At 41.2% G+C, this 21,360-nt stretch overlaps 1 protein-coding gene across 1 annotated transcript in view; it reads right to left on the bottom strand.

The window, feature by feature from the left end:
- LOC111871114 overlaps nucleotides 1-21,360 on the bottom strand; it is a 538,192-nt gene that overhangs the window by 504,706 nt on the left and 12,126 nt on the right. The window lies entirely within an intron of this gene.

Here is a 21,360-nt window from a genome sequence, read left to right as displayed (position 1 = left end):
GGCGGTCAGAAGCCATAAACTGGATTCGTGGATTATCGGTGACCTTCCGTGTGTTATGACACACAACGCCAGCAGGACACGAGAAAGATCAATGGCGAAGCGACTGAAGCTGCAATAACTATTTCTGTTACACGAAGTGAGTCACAACGTATAAGTACAAACAGCTTGGATCGACTGTGTTGCTGTTGACTGCATAGTCTGCACTGTAACCCGGATTGCCGAGATTACATTCTCTCGACCTGCAGGCAGACAAACTTGACGCAATTCAAAATCATCACAATTAATGCTTTTCATATTCTATGCAGTTTGAAATGTGTTGTTAATTAACCAAGGGATAAAATGATTTCCTGCCCAAAGCTACACAACCTATGCAATTTGAAATAAAGCAAGGAACAAAAACAAAGGCATCTCCTGTACTACTATTTTTAACTTACGCAGTTGAGAAAGCTTCGTAAAACAAAGCAAGAAACGAAAATCATCCACATATAGTACGGTCGAGTTCACCGACAGACGCCGAGCAGTGCAGACGTGTCTTGTGCAGCGCTCAGTGAACCGTGTGTAAACAGTGAAAGGCATAGCTCATACAGTGNATAAGACGAGAAATTTACCAGCGTGAAAGCAGGTTTAATGTCCACCAGACTTTACCCCGGTATATTTCTCGGCTTATTCGACCTTGAAGATGGAAGCGTCATGTTCCTCCGAAACCTTGGTTGACTTTCAACCGTCAACATGGCGTTATATCCCAGAGGCAGTATGCTTCGAACATTATGGTAGTTATATTAAGATAGATAAATTGACGACGAGTCATCCGTGTGTTAAATTGAGGGCTGATAAAGTAAAATATGCAAATGCTATTGAAAATCGTCGTCAAACCACAATAACGTTTCTCTGTGATTCTCACAGGGAATTTTGCTCGTAAAACTGCAGGAGATAAACCATAGTTTCGGTGTAAGAGGAAGTTAAATTAAACAACTCAGTCAGTCAGAAGCCATAAACTGTAAATTACGATTGCATTCATGGATTATCGGTGACCTTCCGTGTGTTATGACACACAACGCCAGCAGGACACGAGAAAGATCAATGGCGAAGCGACTGAAGCTGCAATAACTATTTCTGTTATATGAAGTGAGTCACAACGTATAAGTACAAATAGCTTGGATCGACAGTGTTGCTGTTGACTGCATAGTCTGCACTGTAACCCGGATTGCCGAGATTACATTCTCTCGACCTGCAGGCAGACAAACTTGACGCAATTCAAAATCATCACAATTAATGCTTTTCATATTCTATGCAGTTTGAAATGTGTTGTTAATTAACCAAGGGATAAAATGATTTCCTGCCCAAAGCTACACAACCTATGCAATTTGAAATAAAGCAAGGAACAAAAACAAAGTCATCTCCTGTACTACTCTATTTAAATTATGCAGTTGAGAAAGCTTCGTAAAACAAAGCAAGAAACAAAAATCATCCACATATAATACGGTATATAACTTGTGAGCCTGAGAAAGCCTTGTTAAGTAAACCAAGGGACAAATAAAATCATCCACTTACACCGCGATACATAAGCTATGCAGGCGAGAAACCCTTGTTAAGTAAACCAAGGGACAAAGAACATAATCCTATAATATGCAGCTGATGAAACGTTGTTAAGTGAACAAAGAAACAAACTAAGTCATCACCTTCTGCACTGTGTAACGTACAGAGCCGAGGAAAGGTCTCTAAATGAGCTATTAAATTAGAGAAACGTGCATAGTTGAGTGATTAGTATTACTTCTTTATATTCAGATGATCAATCTTTTACAGGTCAGATGATTTTCCCTAGTTCTTCCATGCAGGCACCAGCATTCAAACAGGCCTCCCGTCGCGTTACTTCATATAAGTTTCGGTGTGATTCCCTTTATCTTCTCGGGCTATCAGTCGTGCCAGTGTTGAGTCAGAATCAAATGTTTCAGAGATCTCTGTCATCAGGGTCGATAATTTCTGCAACCCTGTTTTCACAGCAGTGTACAGAGCTTTCTACAACAGAATCTGGCAAAGAAGTTAATATAATTAAACTCCACTACATATAACTTACGGGAAATTTTAGAATTGTGTTTTTACAAGAGAATACTCAACATCCTACACATGAGTTTGGTAACGAAATTAATGTCATTACATTCTAATAACTGTTACAGCAGTTCCTGTAAACATGCAGGACAGCACAGAATATTCTACAACAGAGCTTGGCAAAGAAACTGTTGTTACTCCACTTTCAGGTATCTGTCTATCTATCTATCTATCTATCTATCTATCTATCTATCTATCTATCTATCTATCTATCTATCTATCTATCTATCTATCTATCTATCTATCTGTCTGTCTGTCTGTCTATCTATCTATGGCTCTACAGACCTGTTTTGTCTTGGCAGCTTTATCAGTTTCTTGTTTTCTTACGCAGTCATTAGGACTCCTTGGACGGGGGATCAGCTTCTAGCACTTGCTTTAAAAGAACAGTAAGAAGCATGTCACGGCAGAACTTGGAATGAAAATTGAGTTTGTTGCCTTATTTCTATCATAATAAACCTTGCAACCATTCCTTGACCAGCCGTTGCCGAGGAGAAAAGCTCTGTCCTTGACTTGTGTAAGACAGTAAATTATTATTTATGACTAAATAAGTCAATAACATGTAAGTTAAAGCATTACACTGCCATTTTGGTGTTTCTGTGAAAAATTTTTCATATTTCCCAATCAAGATTAGCAGCAAACGTCATGCGTCTGGCTCTGTCAGGGCTAGGGAGCTCCTGGTTAGTAACGATCAGTAAAATATCCTGGAATAATTTCTAGATCTGCACTTTAACAAGATGTTACAGAGAATTGTACAAGAGATATTGTCAAGAAATATAATATCATAAGATAGCTATAAGTAAAATAAATATTCAAACAATTTCCAGAATTCACTTTGACAGGACAGTACGGAAAATCCTACAAAATATCTTCGCAAGAATATTAATATCATTCACATTGTTACAAATACAAGGAATTTTAAAGCAGTTTCTAAATCTTCCTTTAACAGGACAGCGAAGAACATCCTACTACTAAAACTTGGCAAGAAAATTGATGTTATTAGGTTGTTATATTCATAACAAAGCTTCCAACTATTTCTATAACTGTGCTTTTGCAGGACTACTCAGGGCGTCCTGGAACACGGTCTGATGAAAGTAATCTCTGATAAATGGTCCTACCACATGAAAATCCTTGCAATTTATCAGGCCTAATAAAACTCTCTCGTATTTCAGAGAGAGAAAGAGATAGAATTCATCGGCAAAAGGAGACCCGATTTTAATTCCATCTTTCTTCTTCCGTGCACCAGGACAGTTCCTTGTTCGTAATGTTAAAACAGAAGTGCGCAATTTTACTTCAATCTCATTTATAGAGGATGATGAAACACTAAGAATACTCGTCTCCACCTCACTTCTCTTACTGCATATATTTAAATGGTACAATGAAGACCGTCTCTTCTGGCTCCCAAATTCTGGTTTTCAGGAATTGGGGGGGTGCGAAGACATACAGGCAGTAAAGTGATCTAAAAAACCTTATCTTATTATTTTAAAATAAGCAGAAGAAGTTAATGAAATTAATAATTTCTTTTTTAAAAATACCTAGCCTCGTCGATCCCTAGTGCAGCAGAGAATTTATCCATATATTTTGGGATGTGTTTGTTGAGGCCAACGGCTATTAAATGCGGCCCCTCAGAAGTCGTTGAATTTTTAACAATAATTACGCGCCTAGTAGGAATCGAAAATTCTCATCACTGTCTTTGCTAAAGCCAGCCACTGGACTCCATTCAGAACTAGATTAACCCAGTTCACGTCTTCAAACACCAGTTTTCGTGATTCGTTTAAATGTGTGGCTCCCATTTATGCGTAGTAGTTCCACCACACTTTGCGGTCTACATTTTATGAAATACAAATTCTTCGTTTCTCCAATGAAGGCTACACAGTCGAGGCTTAATAAGAATATTCAGGGACGCTATAGAGTCTGATGATATGGAAATATAATTATGGAGCCTAGATAACAATTTGGAAGGGAATTGTCGTGTAATGTTCGAAGACATTCATCTGGATATCTCCTCCAGGTGAGGAGAAGAACAAACAAAAATCATTTGCGTCGATACATCCAAAGGCCTGACGTAGATTCATGTCGGCTACTTATAAACACAATATTACCGTCACATTCATGACATAAATTTGATAATTTGGATTGCATTAAGTTTCAAGTGGATACAGTCCAGTGACGGGCTGTTAATGCAGTGATAGTTTAATTTCGCGTTCTTTGAAGCAGTATTACCTTTCAAAAATTGAGTGAGGGGTGTAAGATAAAGAGAGATAGTTTTTGTTTCTCCAGGAGAGTTATCAAAGGCAGAAATTATGCTTTCACGACNGTGCCAAATCCCAGAAGACTGCTTTCTTCATAGTCACCGCCGTGAAAGCCTCAAATCTTACAAAAACCAATTTCTTTACACTAGAACCAGTCAAGTGATAAGTATGAAAATAGCTGGCACTTTAAAGATCGAGGATGTCATAATAAGGCACTTGCTGACGACTACCACACATATCAGGTGGTGATGGTGATGGTGATGGTGATGGTGATGGTGATGGTGGTGATGGTGGTGATGGTGGTGATGGTGGTGGCGGCTGCGGCGTCGGTGAGGTGGTTTATAGCGTATGCACCAAAACGAAATCACGAAACCGAGTATTACCGACTAAACTACGGCGCCTGTTAAAAGAACGAGGCACCTAATTACGTATGTGGAAGAACTGAGTAGGAATATCCCCATATTACGAAACCACACCAAACCCTGCAGTTCTGTTGCCATTCACGAATATTGAACATAGGTTATCTTGAGAGCTCATGATGAATTCGCGATAAGAATTGCAAAACCATACCAGTATAACCGCAGCATTAAATAATATGCATAAAATTCGTAATTGCTGACGATGTCGTGGCAATAAATTCCGGCGGTTACCTACGTTTCATTTTATTGAAGGTGCGTGAGATCTGTGACTAGAACACTAAATTGCTGTCTGCCACTGGGAACCGTAGATCCAAGGAAGCTTAAGGAAAGGAAAATGTAGGAGGTCCTTTGTCAGTGTCGTAAGAAACCTTTATCTTATCGCGAATACCCGTGACCAACACGTCTACAACTTCCGGATAGTCCTTCATTTCAAACCAAATCACTTTTCAAAAATCGTATCAATTTACGCACTAAAAATAGTATCTATATTTCTTTCATGGTCCCACGACCTACCATCGATCATGTTACATATTTTTGGTAGCGGGGTGTAGGTCTCATAAATGTTAAAATATGTTACTTCTGCAGAAATCAGATAGTTATTCACTTAGAAAGGAGAAAGCAATTAGTTCGCACTCTTTCGACAGTCAGTCAGACATATGTTATTGGTGCAGAAGTGGGAAGTGAAGTTCGCAGATCTCACTCGTCCTTCACGTAGTAGCCGGCGACCGGTCAGACAGATGTTATTGGTGCAAAAGTGGGAATTGAAGTTCGCAGATCTCACTCGTCCTTCACGTAGTAGCCGGCGACCGGTCAGAAAGATGTTATTGGTGCAGAAGTGGGAAGTGAAGTTCGCAGATCTCACTCGTCCTTCACGTAGTAGCCGGCGACCGGTCAGAAAGATGTTATTGGTGCAGAAGTGGGAAGTGAAGTTCGCAGATCTCACTCGTCCTTCACGTAGTAGCCGGCGACCGGTCAGAAAGATGTTATTGGTGCAGAAGTGGGAAGTGAAGTTCGCAGATCTCACTCGTCCTTCACGTAGTAGCCGGCGACCGGTCAGAAAGATGTTATTGGTGCAGAAGTGGGAAGTGAAGTTCGCAGATCTCACTCGTCCTTCACGTAGTAGCCGGCGACCGGTCAGAAAGATGTTATTGGTGCAGAAGTGGGAAGTGAAGTTCGCAGATCTCACTCGTCCTTCACGTAGTAGCCGGCGACCGGTCAGAAAGATGTTATTGGTGCAGAAGTGGGAAGTGAAGTTCGCAGATCTCACTCGTCCTTCACGTAGTAGCCGGCGACCGGTCAGAAAGATGTTATTGGTGCAGAAGTGGGAAGTGAAGTTCGCAGATCTCACTCGTCCTTCACGTAGTAGCCGGCGACCGGTCAGACATATGTTATTGGTGCAGAAGTGGGAAGTGAAGTTCGCAGATCTCACTCGTTCTTCACGTAGTAGCCGACGATCAGTCAGACAGATGAGAGAAATGGGAAGTTAAGTTATTTAGTTAGTTGGAAACAAAGTGATTTTGCAGGCAGTTAGATGTGAGAGTTAAGGTATGAAGTTCCGCCTACATAACAAGGGGGTACAATTATTTTGTGGCGTGAGACTGAGTCCATTTAGTACTATGGCCACTACTTGCCTATTGTACCAGGCCCAGATAGATGATGGTGATTGTGGAGCAACTGGTGGAATGAAGACTGGCAGGGGAAACAAAGTATTTTTTTAAATTAATTCTTTAATTCGCTTAGTGGGGGTGGAGTCCAACTGGGTCCACTCGGCACAGCGGCCACTGATTGGCCTATTGTACCTGTCCCGAGTGATTATTATAATGGAGAATTTGGTTGAATGAAGATTGGCAGGGGAAACCAAAGTACTCGGAGAAACCCAGACCCAACACCACTTTGTCCACCACAAATCCCACTTGACCAGACCCGGCATCGACCCCGGGCAGCCTCAGTGGGAAACCAGCGACTAACCGCTTTAGCTATGGCGCGGGCCCTCAAACCGAAATATTAGTATGAATCATAAAATGCCAGTATTAAATTTATTGTTACTATCACCACGGCATATTTCGATCCAATTATTGTCCTCAAGTGGATATATGAATATATGAATACACAAATGTTCATCAAATTGCAACACATACATCCAACAGCACAACATCTCAGACGACAACCAGCAGTAAAGTTAGACAATCCAGCCTATCGACTGCATAACCAAAACCAGCCTAACACATAACAGTCAGATAAAAATCATAAGTTATGCACATGTACCCAATGTTTTGAACTCAAATTATCAGTCACTAAAAACTTTTTGGCGTATTTCATTTGTAGAATTCCGCAGCCAACTCTCCACTGAACGTTCCCATTCGTGCACATCCACAGGCCTTACACACACGCACGCGGGACAGGTAAGTGCAATGTGATGACGGGGGAAAATATGTAACGAGTATAGCTAGACTAATTACTCCGCATTCATTTATAATATTCCCCAAGACAATTATGGTAGACTGGCTACTACACGAAGCCATTACATACAACGTATTTAAGTAACTAATATATCATACACACTCATAATATAAATTATATACGGTAAAAAATGTAAAGATATCCCTGTAACAGACTGTGGAGACGCATAGGGTTGTGAGACGTCGAGGTTCCCACATTTTCTCTAGACAATCGGCTCACAGATAGTGAAATTGTCAGCCTTACACACCGGCCGCCCGTTACCCCCAGGATGATCCCTGGTACGCATTTCTGTTAGAGGCTGAGTTGACCCAAGGGCCATAGTGCGCCCTAAGGATCAGGTAAACTGAAAAATCCAGTGACCTCAAAAGGAATCGAACCCGCGACCTTCCGACTTGTAACACAGTGTCTCAACGAACTCCGCTTTCGCGTGACCCCAGTGTAAAATACTCGTATATGTGAGTAAAATATACGCCACTACAATTTTATATGAATATAATAAGGTACAGCCCAAATATAGCAGTATTTTATTTTACAGATATGCCACAATATTAGAAAACAATTGGAAGGTTTATAATACTCAGTCACTTACCTGACCTTGTTATCGATTTAACATTTTAATATTTCATAATTGGATAATTACAGAAAATATATTTTAAGTGTGAAAATTGATCCATTTTCAGTTGTAGTCTGACAACCATATATGTAACCATAAAACCATCTAAGAGTTATCAATAGACCGAAACATGTCGCATTGTTTTTTTTAATTCGCTTAGTGGAGGGTGGAGTCCAACCGGGTCCACTCGGCACGGCGGCCACTGATTGGCCTATTGTAGCCTACCCCGGGTGATTATGATGATGGAGAATTTGATGGAATGAAGATTGGCAAGGTAAACCGAAGTTCTCGAAGAAAACCCTCCCCGGCGTCACTTTATCCACCATAAATCCCACTTGAGCAGATCCAGGATCGAACCCGGGCCGCCGCGGTGGGAAGCCAGCGACTAAATGTCGGATTGTTAGTAAACATAAAGTTAATACTGCCATTTTGTTTATCGTATTAAGTTTATATCCAGTTACTTTCTAGACGAATCTTCTGACCTTAATTACACAAACACAAAAGGACATAAAGAATCAAGTTAACTGTGAGAAGTTACAGAGCAGCAGTTGGCAGGAGGCAGACATCGAAGCAGTTATTCGGTTTTCAGTCAGTCAGTCAGTTAGTCAGATTAATTTAGTGATGGCCATTTCTGATCTGTCCTTCTTCGTGTTCAATCAAGAAGAAAAAGTGTGGGCACTTTACCGTGGTGCATGACGTAACTGAGAAGAACGAAATAACGTGAAGTGCTTTAGTGATCTAGGGCAGTGCTGCCAACTCTGTTTGCACCTATCCCTCTCACTTCCACCGTCTTGTAGGTCCGAGCTCTGAACCACCTTAAGCTAGTGATGCGATGTGACAATTTCTTGTTAAAACTGCAAAATACTGCCACATTAAAAACAGGTCTAACTGAGAAGTGAGGCCGGCCGCTTCATCAGCCACACTACATGTGTCTGTCTGCATGTAAGAACTAATAACAGCCTATATGGTCTAGTGGTCAGAGTTCCTGGCTACAGTACCAGAGGTCCCGGATTCGATTTCCGGCGCTACCATATTTTCTGAGAAGTAGTGGGTCTGGAACGGGATCCACTCGTCCTCGTGAGGATAATTGAGGAGCTATTTCAAGGAAATAGAGGATCCGGTCTAGAAAACCGACAATAACAGCTGTGGGTATTCGTTGAGCTGACCACGCGATACACTATATCCGCTAAATTTGGCATTAACTTCGCCGAAAAGCGGCGGTCGCTCGGTCGGTATAGTTCGCTTGCGGACTCAAGCCATGGATTTTATATACAGTACGGGAAGACTTCTGTACTGCTCTCCGGCGTATGTTTGTCGGAGTTAAAATGTTTCCAACAAATGTAGACAAAAATATGTTAGCAAAACACTTCTTAAACTACGCCTATATTTCTAAAAAAAAATATATATATATTTCTCACTACTTCTTCGCCAATGTTGGGGGAACTGTAACTAGGGTAGCAGGAATGAGGCCAGTGCGGAGTTAAATGAGGGGACGAGCACAAAATATTTCAGTGAATTGAATTGCACGAGGGTTATATTACGTCTTTTTTTTTTTTCTGTAACCTGCTTTGTAACCGCAAACGCATGATTGCTAAACGAATCTTATTAATATACGTACGTCTCGTAGGGTTCTTGTTGCCATGAGTTTCCATATTTACTGAGTTATTTATTTAAAATCGACGTTAAAATGTTATTGTTTGTGCGCCTGCATAACCCCTTCTCAATGTCTCAATAAACTGTTTAGTTTTTATAAAATTTCTTAAGAAATATCACTGGAGGGCACCCAATAATTTTACGTTTTAGTCTTCATCCCATGCTGGGAATAGTAATACAGTGTCTTGGCTCTCGAGTTTTCGGTTTAGTCACTATATTCACTGAGCTGTCCCGGTTCATAATTTTGGTTAAATAGTATTCTTCTGAAGAGGGGCTCAGATCCATGTATTGAGGTAATTAGTTAGTTAGTTAGTTAGTTAGTTAATACTCTGGAACAGGGAACGGTTAAATCGCTACCAATTCTCGCTTTTCATAATTTACATTCAAGTAATTTCCATGTATGTAATTACTGAAGTTGAAAGACGGTCATTTAAATAAACGAAGAAGAGAGTGAGTAAAGAAGGTACTAGCTCCTTACCTTACAGCAATACCCCAGTTAAGGGGAATTACCACATTATTATGGAATAACGGTATAATAGTGATATCCATAGCAGCACATTTAGCCTGCCACAGACGATCATGAAACTGCAACTGCGCATGTCCCCGTGTCGGTCATCACTGATCTTTACGACAGGGATAACGAGATCCGTTAAGCTCTCTTTAATACTGTCATATCTTCTTGTTCCTACTGTGTGCTACTATATACCGCTGCTGTCTAAAGCCTATGTTTTCAGGGTTTCACAGACTTCTCAACTACATCTCATAGAACGCGTTGGATGGGGTATCGACACGTCACAAAGCACACATACATACGCATACATTCATGCCCTGAGTGGGATTCGAAACCATCATCCCACTGTTCGAGCAACTGAAGACATAATGCATTACATAGCTCTGCCCTTGTGGTCGGCATTCCTTTGGTATACAGTACAATATACGTAAAAGCCACTTACGGAAATAACTGGGCTCATAAAAAAACTCCATGGCCTGTAGTCCGCAAGCGATATATACCGAACGAGCGACCGCCGCTTGTCGACGAAGTTAATGCCAACTTTTGCGGATAGAGGGTGTCGCGCAGTCAGCGCAACGATCCCCACGGCCATTAATCTCGGTTTTCTAGACCGCAAAAGAGGCCGATACAAATCTCAAAATTATACCTTGTAATCTATCGTCATATAAAGCATTAGACGTACTAACACACAGAACAAAAGAATTATCATAAAACGTCATAATAGCATCGACATCTGGTGGTCTTCATATACTGAAAGAGAGACTATATCGGATGGCAGGAGCCGGAGATAAAACGCCGTGTAGTCTGGTAGTTTATTACCAACGTCACAAAGGATCCTTCGTCCATATTTCTCCTATCATGAAGATGAAAGTAGCAGGCTCGTTCAAAACGTCGATGATTGTCTGCCAGACCATTCGTTATTATATCCCATAAAGCAGCAATGTTCACATTCACAACCGCCATAACCTCCATATTCACAAGAACGTACGGCTGGATCCTATCGTGAGCCACAAGGATCCAATCTACGTCCTCACGCACTTCATTTAAACACTGTCCCTTGCCTAGGGCGAAGTATTCAAGGCTTCTTATTCCCTTCAGGTTTTCTTGTCAGAACTTCATGTGAATTCCCTCAGTTCTCCTACACATGCTGCAAGCCCTGATTATCTTATTCTTCTTAGTTTCATGACCCTAATTGTAAATGGGTGTGTGTCACAGTAGCTGCGCGGTCTAAGGCATGAACTGAATCGCTCGCTCGGAATCGCCCTGGAATCGTAGGTTCGAATCCCACTCAGAGCATGGATGTGTGGTGTGTGTAGACGTTTATTCTGTGTTTGTGTTGTACTGTGTTTAGGTAGAGGCCCTGCGACGGGCTGATCACTCGTCCTACCGTCTGTGAATAGTGATTTCGGAACTAAATAAGAGTCCAGGACCTTGAATGGGCTGGAAGAGTCATGGGAAATAAATTATATACGGATATATAGTAAAAAGTACAAATTATGAAACTCATATGTCTAACTTTCGTTTCTTTTCAAATGCAGTGTTCTCTTATGCGCTTGTATTAGAAAGGCCTAAATACTGGAAGCAGAAGACATACACGAGCAACCGATATGAACACGCCTTACGATGTTTAGAACTGTCAGTATACAGCACAAACAGGATGTAATTTTCCTTATTCAAATAAATGAACAAGGACAGTATGCAAGTTCTAAGACGCAAGAGTCTCGTAATCTGCATTACAATACTTGTTACGCTGTGGTCTTGCTGTTGAAGGGACCAACTTCCATTTTGCGAAGAAATTTGTACTAGCCACTTATAGCTGGAAGCAGCAAGGAGAAACGCTGTTCTTAATTACAAGGGCTTGGAGCGTACGGGGTGTCTTCAAGAACGAGTGTGCGGTTGGACTTTCCATCGTCTTCCGTAAAGTTAATTAGGAACCTTGCTCTCCTTGACGAAAATGGCCACTACCCAATTCACAACTGCCGCAATGCTCAATTAAAGACACGGAACTATCGAACTGGAGGGAATTTACGCCGTAGAAATTACTGCCAGGCAAAATGGAGTTTTGTTAGCAGTTCTTAAATCTTCAGACAACGGTGCTTGTCGAATATACCTCCGAATTTATCCCACAGTTTACTTGTATGTGATTATTAGTATAAATGGCAAGTTTGTCCTTAAATTGTATCAATCAGCCAGTTTCATAATTGAGACGCAGTGTGTTTTCTTAACGTTAGGAACTCCGTGGCCTGTAGTCCGAATGCGAACTATACCGACTGAGAGACCGCCGCTTGTCGGCGAAGTTAATGACAACTTTAGAGGATACAGAGTGTCGTGTAGTCAGCGCAACTGATCTCCACGGCCATTAATCTCGGTTTTCTAGACCGGAGCTGTCATTTCCTTGAAATAACTCTGGACCTCGTTCCAGACCCACTACATTTCAGAAAACCTGGTAGCGCCTGGAATCGAATCCGGGCTTCTGTATCTGTAGCCAGGAACTGTTACCACTAAACCAAAGAGGCGGTTTTAATTTTAGGGATCTAATTTCAAGAGATTTTTTCAGAAGAAATCGGAGCTTTAGAAATTTAATAATTTTCAGCAAAGCTATCAGAACGAAGTTCTGAGAACTGGTAACCAATATTCCTGTTACAGCAAGCTCTATCGCATTCTACAGCGTTATGAGTTCTTACATAATACACGACGTTTGGGAAACTGGGTTTTATATCTGAAATGTAACCGCCCTTGCACTCTGGATCACTAGCAAGAACATATCTTGCATTTAAAACCAGTACAGGCAGATATTTACGTAATGGTATCCATAATCGTCTACCCTTCAGCCATTTCCTTCATATGCTGCTGGTCACATGAATATTTTCACTGTCTTTACAGCCCCCTTGGGCTCTGGCCTCTTATTCTTCAGTTTCATGATCATTTTACGCACGATAGGACTCCTCGGACAAGTGATAAGCCCGTCGCAAGGTCTCTACCTAAACACAGGATAATACAAACACAGAATAAACACATACACATACCAAACGTCCATGCTTTGTGTGGTTTCGAACCTACGATCCCTGGTTCCGAGCGAGCGAAAACGGTACATGTCTTAGACCTTTAGGCTACCGAGACCGGGTTCACATGAATATACCAACATCAAATTTTAATTAAAATGACATGCCCTGTATCATAATCGAAGCCATTAGGCCCTTACTTCCTACCACCGCGGTCTCGCGTTTAATCCAGGTGAATCCATGTGAGATTCGTAATGGAAGAACTGGCACTGAAACAGTTCCTATCAGTTAGTATTCGGTTTTCTCCTGTTAATCATTATTCCACCATTGTTTTATACCGATCCGTCACAGACCTCGAAGTATGCGACGACCCTGACCAAGCAGTACATTATCACATATCTAGTCATTTAATTTAGGGGCTTCAACTCTCACTTGGAACTTGTCTGATTACCCATTAAGAAAGTTAAGTTTAGTTCTCCACGAACGTGAATACTATTGTTGAATTCACTAATTGTATGAGTGAAGTAAGTAAAAGTAAGTAAAGCTATCCCTGTAACAGGCCGTGAAGGCCCATAGGGTTGTGAGACGTTGAGGTTCCCACATTATCTAGACAATCGGCTCATAGATGGCGGTAAGGTTGTCAGCCGTACGCGCCTGCCGCGCTTTAATCCCCAGGAAAATTATTTAATTAAATTCTGGTACTCGTTTCTGTTAGAGGCTGAGTCGACCCCAGAGCCATAGTGTGGCTGGAATGATTGGATCAATTGAAAAGAATCCAATGACCACATCGGGTCTTGAACCCGCGACCTTTCGGCTTGTAGCATAGTGCCTCAACTACTACGCTACCGCGTGCCCTCGCTAATTGTATAATCGAAGCTTATTCCAGTTCACTGTTGAACCACTGATTGTATGTTTGTCGTCCCGATATGGGACACACAAAATTGCAGTTACTCGGTATGAAATGAAAGAAGATTAGAACCGTTACAAGAGCGGGTGCCCGGAAGCAGGTGGTCAGACGAAGGCAATTTCAGATCGTGCCTGGAAAACAATGAAACAAAGTGTTCAGAAAAACAATATGACCCAAGAAACATCTGTCAACGATCAGGTGGTCATTAACTGTGCTGTTCTGAGTAAAAAAAAAAAAACATGATATGAACATGGGTCCGATTATTAACAATTCTGGAGTTACTGCTAAAATTTAGGTACATTCAAAAGTTGCAGAAAGTCACTTTTGAAGAAAATATGGAGCTGCGAATGGTAGAACACACTAATTCAGAAGGAATATTTAATAAATATTTAGTCTATTGTGAACAGTCCTTCAATGTACATTAAAAGAGTTTAGAAATTGCGTGTGAAAATTCTAAAATTACGCAAATTCAGTTTAGAGAGCACCAAATTTTCGAGGGTTAACATGTCACCTGAACGAAAGTTATGTATTATGTCACGAATGAGAAAGTTTCTTCTTTCAGTGAATCGTTTGTGTGCTTTGTTAATATTTTCATGTGCATATAATTAGTGGAGTTAGTATTTACTGTGGAATGTGATTCAGTATTTCGAAATTTTATTTCCTTCCCAAAACATGCACATAGGGAATGTCCATATAGACCAGTTTAGTAAAATTGTGTCGCGAGTGGCGAAGCCAACCGGAAAATGGAAGTGGATGCTTGATGAGTCCATCTAAATATGATATCAATATAAAGGATGAAACAGAATTCGTAACCAATTTCATTATATTGTGAGACCTTTCAAAAAGCTAGCCGAATATATTATATAACAGAGTAGTATATCCTGCGATGTTTACATTTTGCGTTATACGTCACCGTCAAAAACAAAAAACAAACTCCGTGTCCTGTAGTCCGCAAGCGAAATATACCGACTGAGCCACCCCCGCTTGTTTTCGAATTTAGTGCCAACTTTTGCGGATAGAAGTTGTCACGTGGTCAGCGCAACGGATCCCCACAACCGTTAATTTCGGTTTTCTAGACCGGAGCCGCTATTTCCTTAACATAGTTTCTCAGTCATCCTCATGAGGTGGAGTGGACCCCGTTCCAGACACACTGATTCTCAGAAATTCTGGTAGAGCCGGGAATCGTAACCGGGATCTCTGGATCTGTAGCCGGGAACTCTGACCACTAGACTACAAAGGCGTCTGTCACAGTCAAATGGGGGTAATATACACATTGCCGTCTGCTTTGATATTGACGGAGGCTTTTTCGAAAACCTATTGTAACTACCAGGTGCCCGTTATTTGATAATTTGAGGGCTAGCGCCATTTTCCGACGATATGTGTATTGAAATCTGAAAGTCACATATTATACGTCTTAACAATATTTTAGACTTTTCTTAATCACACCATGGAGAGGTTGGGGGCGAATTTCTCTTCATCCTTTACGGTATAAATATACTCACATCCACAGACGCATCTGTACATGCTTTCTGTAAATTCCAAATATATTCATCTACGAATAATAGTTCGTTTATGGTGTACATGCATACGCAATGTCATTTGTCACCTCATCAGTAAACCTTGCAAGATACAAACAGGAATATGTTATATGTGGTTTCAAACTCTCCTGGGAAAGTATCTTCGAAGGCCTATGTAGAATGCTGTTTATAGTTGTGTAAATTTGTCCGTCAAAACTGTCAGTTACTTCTCACTGATATGATTGACATTTCCTGGGAATAACTTTTTTTATTCGATAAATTTGTAGAATCAATTACAGATGTATTGCTTTTGATTCTTCTTTAATTATTTATGCAATACCCATATACGTTTACTGAATAACAACGATCTTAAAGTCTAAATAATTATGCATAAATTATATCGTTTTTCATTGTAACAAGCCTCTAAATTTTTAATTTTGTCTGCGAACTCCCTTGTATCTTGTACATATATATATTATCATTAAGAATGTCCTTTTTAATCAGCCTAAATAGTACAGGATTCTTGTATTTGTAATTTCAGCCTACAATTAATTTCGAACAGTCCTTCTCTATTCTTCCGCGATAAGTTGACAGGCCTACTGTGTTGACCAAAAATTTTATAACTTTTTTGAAGTCCAAACAAGTAAAGACAGAATTTTAATATTCACCCGTATTTTAAGAGCAGTTAGAAGGTCTGCTGCTCTTAAAAGAACATGATAAATATCGATTCGGGAATAATTAAATATTCTTCTCTCTTGTTTTTACTCACTTATTCATCAAGTCCTACAATATTTATTACAGAACATTCCACCCTAATTATTGGAAAGCGTATTAGCCGAAAACCACATTACTAAGAAAATGTCACTCTTTAGCTATCAAAACATAGTTCAAAAACGCAGGGGAAACCCCGTTGAAGTTATCCGTAAGTGTATTCTTTATGCCTCGCCTATATTTTGCCATTATGGCAGCGCAGTAGCTAACCCTCCGGTATCATGTTTAAAAAATTCGTAGCTACAATACCAGCTAAAAGATCGAAAATCTTTGGAGGCATTTTCTTAGTTTCTGTATGTATTTTTCATGACAGCACGTTTGGGCTAAACCTCTACCTTTCCTCCCACGCCATTTCCACTCTTATATAAAGTAGAAGTTTCGACAACTTCCACTCACCTTTTATACGTACATTTCACGCTTGTTATAATTATTGCAATAACTCGTATTTGTGAAACAGTATTAAAATATCACTGCAGATTCCAGAAAATATAATCTACGTTACTGTAGCCTTATTTTTGTGAACAAACCTTATCCATCTATATGTAGGGAAATAATGTAACTTCCCCTACTCGTCAGTTGCAGCAAGTTCGCTGAAATGCCGATGGTGGCGTCACTTGACTGTTGGCCAGTGGCCGTAAGCATGAACTTTTGCTTTTGCGCAGAGCAGTGCAATAACTTCCTTTTAGACATAACGTTGTTGCAGAAATTGGAGGTAGGTAGTCATATCGACACCATTGAAAAAGTAAAAACGAGTCACATTTTTGGAAATTTGTGTTCATGAAATCATAAAATGTAGGATTACAGAAGGCAGCGTATTAATCTGTATTCTAAATCAGACATATGAAATATACTAAAGAGAACAACTAGGCCTACACTCTAGCCATCATACAAGTACAATGATGCTCCGTGTTAGACCAGAGTTCTCCTCCTCGAAACAACACTGGCCGACCGTCTCATCAGCTCCGTTGCCTCGAAACGGCACTGATTAACAGTCACGTATTGGTCAGGCCCGTTGTCAGGTTTACGTTTTATCTGCTAGCAATTTTCCATTACGAGAACATAGCTACAATGTTTCTATATGCATTTCTCTGATAAAAACTTGCGACTGCACATTTAGACGTGTGGTTTAGAGTGCTACTTTCTTCGGCAAGAGTTGGGGCTTGCTATGTTACTCCAGATATGGCCGGGAAGTTGGTGTGAAATGGCCGCCAGCCTGGGAGTTATTCAGTTGAAAAAATTAAGTCAGTTGTGGGATATTCACCAGACGGTAAGAGGGTAAGTAGAGGACATTGTCAGGATCCCTTACCAGGAAATGACTAGTGAAGAATTTATGTGAGCTGCAGTTACAGTGATGTTTAGAGTGTGTAAACCTGCGAGGCTATTATAGTTGTGAGCTGTGTTTGTAAGAGGTCAATATATCAGGCCACGAATCCAAACCCCGTCTATAGTCACTCTTACACGTGACAATAACTAGCATCAGCTCATGCTGATGTGTGGGGAAATGAAGGTATAATTGCAACATATTTGACCTCTGCACTAATCGGTTGTTAGTGGTCAGATCTAGGCCCTGGAAAATTTACCTCCAGGGAAACACCCCTGTATATATTGAATAGGCTATTGGGTGAGCCCCAGAGTATGTCTTGTGGCTGTGGAGGAGAGGAAGTTTTCTTGGCTATGTCGGAAACCGAATCATCGTCTTCAAGCCCTTAACCGGTTGATATAGACTTAGGCAAACAAATTTCTAGCCCGTCAGTCTAAGGGCAAATTGAAATTTGGCAGTTATTTCATAAAACATATTTATTAACATTCTTATTATTAGCTCTACGACACAGATTTCTAGAGAAATAAAAGGCAAGAAAGTTTCATGTAATACGATTAATCTCTTAACACACGTCCTGTGCTATATCAGTCGTCTCTTGCAAGCGTGTTTACGAAAGGAACTACTACAACTGAACAGAAACCAAACATCTGAACTGATTAAGTCCTCATTCTTTATATTAAGCAGTCCTGCCTTGACAGTTGCGAACCTAACTGCAGATCTTTCCTTCCCAGCCGTCCACCATTACAAGATTACACAGACATGCTGCTGTCTGGTTGCATTCTTCATAACGAAAATTGTATCCTTACAGAGAAAAGTGACGGCGGTTGGGAAAAGGAGTGGAGACTCTTTCGCCCAGAGACTCATGTCTGTGCGGATGTGCAGTATACCGTGTCCTTCTCCGGACCCTCCGGAAGAGAGCGAAAAGAGAGAGAAAAGAAAATAACACATCATCCCAAGAGAGCGGGAGTAGCCTGCCATTACAACTGATATAATCCTTACTCTATTGGTTTTTCAATGGCAGGTTGAAAAAGGGATGACTCGAAGGGTTTCTTGGAGGAGTCAAAGTAGATTAAGGAACACGTGTCCAAATGGAGAACCGAGTAGCATCATACGACTTGTCCTAATAAGCTTCTATAAAGTAGATCTAGATATTTCATTGCCAAACAATACATACAGAAATAGTCATGCAGCTACTGACACGTGTTTGAGTGTCGATAGACAAGGTTTGGATTGCTATTCGGACTTATTGAACTCACGAACGACATGTGACCAACTTTACAACTCACTGTCACACACGGACTAGCGTCCTCAGTTGCGGGCTTCACTGTGCTGCTTCGTAGCTTTATCCAAAGGCGGGCGTTCTGGGCTCCCGAACTGTCCCCGGCCTCAGCTACCGAAACTGTCTACCTGCAGAATCTCTCTCTCTTGACTGACTGGGAGCTGGTCCTCGTTATATAGCTTTAGCTAGGACCGCATAGGAAACACCCTCCAAACATATAAGATTTGAGATTTTCACGGCGGTGACTATGAAGAAAGCAGTCTTCTGGGATGTGGCGCCGGTTAACACAATATCTACACTGTGCCACATCCCAGCAGGCTGCTTTCTTCACTCTCGCAACAGTTTTTCTACTATTCCATCAAGTAGCTTTCGGCACGGATCGCGTAGAGAACACCGCTTCCCAGTTACTCTGTTGTTGCATGTTACGAGCTGTTGCCTAGCAATGGGCATGTTTCCGGAACCGTTCCTTAACAGCGGCCGTCTCTGTTGGGTTCACAATTCTGGTTTTTAGCAGACATACCGCACCAGTTAAAAATTATTACAACACCCTTTTTATATGGAAAACCTTCAAAATTTTATTCATTAAAATTGAAAATCTATATAAATTTCAGAGTGTGATTCTCTAGGTTGAGTTATTGTCTGGCATTATAGGTGAGTACCAAACGATGCTGATTCTGCCTTCACATTTTGAGCCTCTTGGTCGGTATACTGGCAATGACAATGGGCAATAAACAGACACGGCAAAGGAGTAGTCTACAGTAACCTGACTGTCATACCGAATTTCACAATATTTCATCTACAATTCAAATGTTTTTTTTTCTTTCCTTGGCACTACAGCCCCAGTGGGCCTAGGCCTACCTCCACGAACTTTTCCGTTCACTTCGGTTTTTCTAGATCTTACACATTCGGTAGGACTCCTTGGGCGGGTGATCAGCTCTTCGCAAGGCCTCCACCTGTACACAAACACAGAAAAACGCGCGCACACACACACACACACACACACAAACTAAACATCTATGCCCTGAGTGGGATTCGAACCCACGATCCCGGTTTCCAAGCGAGCGAAAACAGTACATGCCGCAATTCAAATGTTACCTTATAGAAATATTTAGTCGGAGTTTGGGTTTTATGGAACTATTACAACCTGAAGAAAACTAGACTTTCCTGCCTGTCTTATTTTACTGCAGATTCAAAATGTTGTGCTTCTGCAACGTGAGTCGTCTTGAATATGACGTCTGAAGGAATTCCGAATTAGCAGAAATTACAAGGGCAAGGAGTATTCAATGAGAAACACAGGTGACAAGGGAACTGTGTATGCCTATCTCAGCTTACTTGCTCTGTAAACAGTCAAATGCAGTATCAAAGAGAGAACTGCGAACTTCCAAGGCGGAGAACAGGATAATTCGCTGCCTGATCAAGGCTCTCGCGCACCTCACAGAGGGGGAAGGATGAACATTAATGAATTTTGGACTGATGAACCTCAGGACAAAATCGAAAATAACTCAGTGGAAAGCCTGCATCAGTGTCACTTCATGTACCAAAAATTTCAAATGCAGTCAACTGGGATTGAACCTCAGATTTCGCTGTGAATAAACAGCGTCCAAATATCGTGCAACCCCACACTGCGATCAGGGCGGTAAGTTCTCCCTACTTCCGTTAAACGACGATTTCTCAACAGCATGGCTCATATATTGTAGAGTGAGAATATGACTGGAGATATCGAGGTTGGCAGGAGTAGTGTGTATGTGCGCGTGCGCGCGCGCGCGTGTAGGCTAAGAAAAGTTAGTGAGTGTCCGCTCGAATCACCCCTTGTTGAAGGAAAGCGACCAGTAGTAGTAGTCAGACCCTTCCTTTCGTCGAAGAGGAAGGCCCATTTCAAAATATGCAAAAGTCTTTTTTTTTCTTTGGCGTTACAGCCCCAATTTGGGCTTTGGCCTACCTCCCTGAAACTCTCCGTTTCATTTCAGTTTACTAGATTTTAGATATTCGGTAAGACTCCTTGGGCGGGTTATCAGCTCGTCCCAAGACTTCTACCCGTATACAAGGACAAACGAACACACATACATACACAAATACTGATTATCTATGCCCTGAGTGGGATTCGAACCCACGTTCCCGGCTACCTAGCGACCGAAGACAGTGCATGCCTTAGACTGCTCGGCTACCGTGGCCGGCAACTAAAAATCTTAGAAAAAACAAAATTATGGCCATTGGTCCCGATTGGACAAGAAACAAGAATTGACTGTGCTCATGAGGGTCAGAAGAAATTTACGCGGCTGACCGACCGACCGATCGACCGACTGCTTGGTGACATGAATAGGAAAGAATAAGAAAGGAAGCGGCCCTAGACTGTATTAACAAAATGCCCTAGAATTTTCGTGCAGTAACTGAAGAAAACCAAGAAATGATTCACTCTTAATAACAGAACCTCTGACTTTTGAAAAATATATGCATTATAGGCTATACGACGATGGGGGTGTAAAAGGTACAAATTTACAGCCAGTAACTAAAACTCCAGCTTGGTAGTCTACTTCCGAGAATTAAGTTGTTCT

This window comes from Cryptotermes secundus, unplaced genomic scaffold, assembly GCF_002891405.2.
Source record: "Cryptotermes secundus unplaced genomic scaffold, Csec_1.0 scaffold152, whole genome shotgun sequence".
NCBI lineage: Eukaryota > Metazoa > Arthropoda > Insecta > Blattodea > Kalotermitidae > Cryptotermes > Cryptotermes secundus.
This window is presented reverse-complemented; position numbering and strand designations above follow the sequence as displayed.